Below are 6,176 nucleotides of genomic sequence, written 5' to 3'. Positions count from 1 at the left end.
AGCAGCAATGTTTTTTATGGAAGAGCTTCTGATAACACAGTCTGTTGATGGTGAAAATACAGCTTATAGTGAAATGCCTTGCATGAAGGACTGTACTGAAAAACCAAGGAATAATTGCAGCAGTGACCAATGCTCTTCCAGCTCTAAATTTCGGAAACGTAACTGTACAGTCTTCCTGTACAACCCAAGAAGAGTCTCAAGGTTAGGAACTTCTGAATGTTTCTGTGTTGCTGTTTGTGCCCATTAGCCTGTGTATAAGGCATAAGCTTTAAAGTTTGAGGACTCTGAATTACCTCCTTGAGCAACTAACAGGGACGGTCTGAGAATTTCAGAGTTAGTAACACAAAGCTTACTCCTGACCATAAAAGCCACAAGTGCTAAAACTATCAGTCAGATGTCCAAGTCTTTGTCTGTTTTAAGCATTGCTAAGCAGAGGTGAAGTCACAGTTTGCACTGGAGCTGAAATCATGCCTTGTACTCTTGTGTACATGTTATGTTCAGATCAGTGTCAATGTGGCTGAACCTTCTGTAGAATCAGGCAGAGAGCCAATTGCTGTCATGATGGAGACCATCCTAGGGTTCTTAACAGAGCCCCTAGGATGCCTTTACAAGTGGCTGTAATCTGTGAGGCCCTTGGCCAGAAGGAGAGGTGGAGCCAAAGGGTCAATTTGGGGGAAAGATGGGATAGGGAGGGCATTACCAGAGGTGATGTAAATGCATTAAATTAAAACCAGGATTAAGCGCTAAGCTTAAGTGGGGAGATGCTAAACCATGGATGCCAGAGCTGCTTTGGCTGGCTGTCCTGCATGTTGTAATCTGTGCAGATAGCAGCTTTAATCACTAGAGACCCTGAGCTGTCAGGTCCTTTGAGTGCTACCATAAATTAATTGCTTTGTGCCACAGCAGCCCCTCCTTGTGTCGGCAGCTGTTGATGTTAGTTTCAGTCCTTGCTGGGGTGTCCAGCAGTCTTCGCTGCCTCATCTGCACAACTCACACCCTTCTTCATGACCTCTAGGGGAATTTGTTCTTACTCAGAGTAGTTTGAATCAGTCATGCATCTGTTCTGTATTGAAGTTTCTTAATCTATAAAACAGAATTATATTTTGACTTAAATGGGTATAGGTTGGACAGAAGGTTCCTGACCATTTTTTGGTTGTTTGGTTGTACAGACGCAGTGAGAGATTAGGAAAGGAGATGTAGGCCTGGAAATGGGGGGTGCAATACATGTAGTACCTGATCAGTTACATCATTAGTGATGTTTGTCGGTGCCATCCCCAACTTTGTCACGTTCGACTTGCATGGAAAACACTTGTATTTTGTAACCTGCAGGTGTGTAACCATCAAAGACAGTCTGGCACCAGAGAATCCTTGTTTCTCTTGTGATGATTGTTTTCGAATGCTTCATTATGATGCAGAAGGCAATAAACTGGGAGAATTTCTTACATGTCTTTATGTCAGTCCTGGAATTTTCACCTCATTGACGGTGCAGAGTCCGGTTGAAGCCCTGTAACCAGCAGTGTCTCTCAGGGATCCGTGCTGGGTCCAGTCTTGTTCAACATCTACATCAATGACCTTGATGAGGGGATAGTGGCCACCCTCAGCAAGTTTGCTGATGATACGATGTTGGGAGGATTGGCTGACACACCTGAAGGCTGTGCTGCCATTCAGCAAGACCTGGACAAGCTGGAGAGCTGGGCAGAGAGGAACCAGATGAGGCTTAACAAGAGCAAGTGTAGAGTCTTGCACCTAGGGAGGAATAACCACATGCACCAGTACAGGCTGGGGGATGACCTGCTGGAAAGGAGCTCTGTAGAGAGGGACCTGGGTGTTGTGGTGGATGACAGGTTGACCATGAGCCAGCAGTGTGCCCTCGTGGCCAAGAGGGCCAATGGCATTCTGGGATGCATTAAAAAGAGTGTGGCCAGCAGGTCAAGGGAGGTGATCCACCCCCTATACTCTGCCCTGGTGAAGCCTCATCTGGAGTACTGTGTCCAGTTCTGGGTTCCCCAGTATAAAAAAGACGGAGATCTCTTGGAAAGAGTCCAGCGCAGGGCCACAAAGATGGTGAAGGGCCTGGAGGATCTCCCCTATGAAGAAAGGCTGAGTGAACTGGGTGTGTTTAGCCTTGAGAAAAGAAGACTGAGAGGGGACCTGATCCAGTTTATAAATATCTGAGGTGTGGGGGACAAAGTGGCGAGGCCAGACTCTTTTCAGCAGTGTGTGGAGACAGGACAAGGGGGAACGGACAGAAACTGCAGCACAGGAGGTTCTGCACGAGTGTGTGCAAGAACTTCTTTACGGTGAGGGTGACGGAGCACTGGCACAGCTGCACAGGGGGGTTGTGGAGTCTCCTCTGGAGATATTCAAGACCCGCCTGGACGCCTACCTGTGTGACCTGGTGTAGGGAGCCTGCTTTGGCAGAGGGGTTGGACTCGATAATCTCTTGAGGTCCCTTCCAACCCCTATGATTCTGTGATTCAATGAGAGAGAATGGATCTGGTGGACTACATTAATGGAACTGTTGCTCTAACTGTCAAAAACACTGAGCAGCTTGAGCATTGACAGTACCATAGGGTTTTTGAGCTAGGTATGTATTCATCTCCTCCTCTCAGGAGGAGGTCTTTCCATCAAAAAGTGATGCCCTTGTGTTCTGACTCCCAGGTCTGACATTTCACCAATTACTGACCTGTACCTTGCTTTTCAGGTAACTTAATTATGTTTACAGTGCATGCAGTTGTGACTTCAGAAGTAGTGCTGGTTGTGTACTTTTTAATACTGTGGTAACAGTACTTAAGGTATTAAGTATGGCTGTTTATCAAAATGTGACCAATTTGTACCGAGCCCTGTGTTAAGTTGAAAATCTGCTTACCGAGACAGAGTATATGTAGTTCTAGGGTCTTGCTCTTAAAATTCTTATGGAATTCAGGGGATTTAAGTGGAAATCTTGGCTGTTTAGGAAAGCTAGTAATGCTAACTGTTTTCATTTTGAAAGTTTCTTCCAGTTCTGGGGGGAAAATAGTCTAATGCTGGTTGGTGTAAAACACTGCCTACTCTGACATTTACTGAGAAATTGAATTCTGCTATTTAGATGTTGTGACATGAATTCAGCAAATGATTACTTGGTTATCTCAAATGTCCTGGAACTCCATTTAAAATGCAGTTATCAGACTGCTCGCCAGTGGCATACACAAAGTCCTGTGAATCTAAACTTCTCCTTTTTCAAGGCAGAATGATTAAGTCAGCCCACCGTTGCCCTGTTCGTTTTGAAACTGGAGCAGTGAACACAGCAGTGTGATAGTTCTTGTCCTTCAGCAATCAGGAGAGGAACTGCCTCACCCAGTGTCACCTGTTACACAGTCTGGGCTCATCAGCTCTGTGGTGCTGCAACAGCTGCCTTGAAAACCATTTTTACATGCAGAAACATATAAAAATGCAAAGCATGGCACAGTCCTCTGGGAAATGTAGTTCTTCCTCTTCTGAGACAGGTATACCTGGAACTATCGATGATCCATGGAGCTGGAGCATTAACTCTTTAACTCCAAATGCACTACATGATGTTATGATGTGGAATAAAACCATGACACTAAGAGAAAAGTGTACTGATTTTTTTCTTCTTGAACTCTGCATTGCGTTTTAGACTTAAAAGAATGGAGTTACGGCACTCTAAAATACTGAGCTAGCAAGAACCACTAAGTAAAAGGCATTCACTAATTCTCTGGTTGCCCTTTTGCTTTGATGTTTTTAAATACTTAATGATTTGGCAACATGAACCCTTACAACTTGTTTCATGCTTCTGAAAGGTCTTTGTGATTCTCTTCTAGTGAAAGGCTTCACAAGCAAGATGGCCATGCAGGATGCAGCCCCCACGCCGAGGCAGGGAAAATGTCCATCAGCTCAGGCATCTTGGAAAGTGAAATATTGAAGATTCTTACAATTCGTAAATGTGCAAAGGATTCAGGTAGTGAAAGCCAAAGCAGCTGAGGGGGTAGAGCTTCACATCAGTGACTTGAAGCACACAGCTGCTAGAGCTCCATCTCTGCTTTCACCTCAGTTAACCCTTTGAAATGGGAGCATGGTCGACTCTTCATCTCTTTAAAAAACATAGACGTATTTTAGCTTATTTATGGGTCTTTCTAATAGAGTGTGAAAACAAGGTGGGTTTGGCATACTTGTGGAATATAGTTGGTCTTTTTTGGTAAAAATAGGTTTTGATGGAAAGGTCAAAATTGGGAGGTGCCTGTGTTTATTATTTGGAGTTAGCATCTTTCTATAAAGACTTTGTGAGGGTGAAAATGGAACCGCCAGTAGTTTCCCAAGGTGATAGCTACCTGTCCTGACAACTGTTTCTACGGACCTGCAGATTCCAGTCTGCAGCAACTACCTGTATTTGGAAGTTTGACTTTGATCTGCCCCTATGGCCATGTTAGTCTGTCCCCATGACCACAGTGTACTGTGTAGTAGATCATTGACATTAAAGATCTGCAGAGGCCAGTGACCACCTGCAGAGAACAACCTCATGCTGGACCTGCTGTGGCTGCAGTGCTGTGCCTTTGATCAAATCTGGAGTGGTGAGATCTGAAAACTATCAAAACTTCATTATACCAAAACCTACCATTTTGTTAGATAAATGCATGTGCATTATGCATGCAAAAAAAGGTTTGCAAGCAATTTTAGTATTTAGTTTTGCAATTATATGTTTTTGCCTTAGTGGGAGGGAGGAGATTCCTCTATTCAAAATGTCACAATTGTTATAACCTCCGACTTCCTTCCACGCTGAGATTTAACTTCTTGTAATCACGTAAGAGGATTCTGCTCAGTAAATACATGCTTCAATATTTAATTGTTGACTTCTCTGAAGGACTGTGGCTTGTTTTTTATTTCCTGACATCCAGCTTCTTGCCATAAAGTACTGGCGCAACAGAGCGCACTACAGTGTAGCTACAGCAGCACTGAGTGCATGTCTTGCAAGTTCATATGTTAAGACCTTCTACAAGCAGCTGCAAGTAGCCCCACGACCTCAGGCACAGGTTCTTGTGGGGTACTTAATTTGTTGGGAAAGCAACATGGCCAGGCATGCTCCAAACTGCTCCAGACAGTCCCTGCAGTGTGTTGAAGATAACTTTTTGATGCAGGTTGTGGAGGAGCTGATGAGGAGTGGGGAGTTACCAGACCTCGTTCTTGCTAATAAGGATGGGCTTGTCAGGGAAGAGAAGGTTGGGGCCAGATTGGGATGTAGTGATCACGAGATGGTGGAGTTCAAGATCCTGAGTGGAAGGAGCAAACCAAATGTAGGATTGCTACCTTGGACATCAGGAAAGCTGACTTTGGTCTCTTCCAGGACCTTCTTGGAGCTATCCTATGGGCAAGGGAGTTAGAAGGCAAAGAGGCCTGTGAGAATTGGGCAGCATTTAAACAGCGCTTCTTCCAAGCTCAGGATCGGTGCGTCCCTGTGAGTAAGAAACTGGGCAAAGGTGGCAGGAGGCTTGTGTGGATGAGCAAGGAGCTCACGCATAAACTCAAAGGGAAAGGAAAGGTCCATGAAATGTGGAATAAGGGTCTGACCACTTGGGAAGAATGTAGGAATGTTGTCAGGGCCTGCAGGGATGTGATGAGGAAGGTCAAAGCCAACCTGGAATTGGACCTGGAAAAAAGAGATAAAGGATAATAAGAAAGGTTTTTATAAGTATGTCCACAGTAAAGGGAAGAGTAGGGAAAATGTGGGTCCTCTCCTAAAGAAGGGAGGTGTTCTGGTAATGGGGGATGCAGAGAAGGTGGAGATAAGCGCTTAACACCTTTTTTGCTTCTGTTTTCACTGTGGGAACTCCCCTTTGGGACTCCTGGACCCTGAGAGGAAGAGGGAGGGTCTGGGGAATGGAAAGCTCCCCTTTGGTGAGGGAGGAGATGGTCCAAGAATGTCATGCAGTATCAATGCATATAAATCCATGGGCCCCAAAGAGATGCATCCATGTGTGCTGAGGGAGTTGGCAGAGGTTATTGCTGAACTGCTCTCTATTTAATCTTTGAGAGGTCTTGGAGGGTGGGAGAGGTGCCTGCAGAGTTGGGCAGAGGGGAACCAGATGAGGTTTAACAAGAACAAGTGTAGAGTCTTGCACCTAGGGAGGAATAATTGCATGCACTGGTACAGACCGGGGGATGAGCTGCTGTAGAGGAGCTCT

Source organism: Cyrtonyx montezumae, unplaced genomic scaffold (assembly GCF_038088225.1).
Source record: "Cyrtonyx montezumae isolate F1298 unplaced genomic scaffold, pur_monq_1.0 scaffold_36, whole genome shotgun sequence".
Taxonomy (NCBI): Eukaryota; Metazoa; Chordata; class Aves; order Galliformes; family Odontophoridae; genus Cyrtonyx; species Cyrtonyx montezumae.
Note: the sequence above shows the minus strand (reverse complement) of the source record.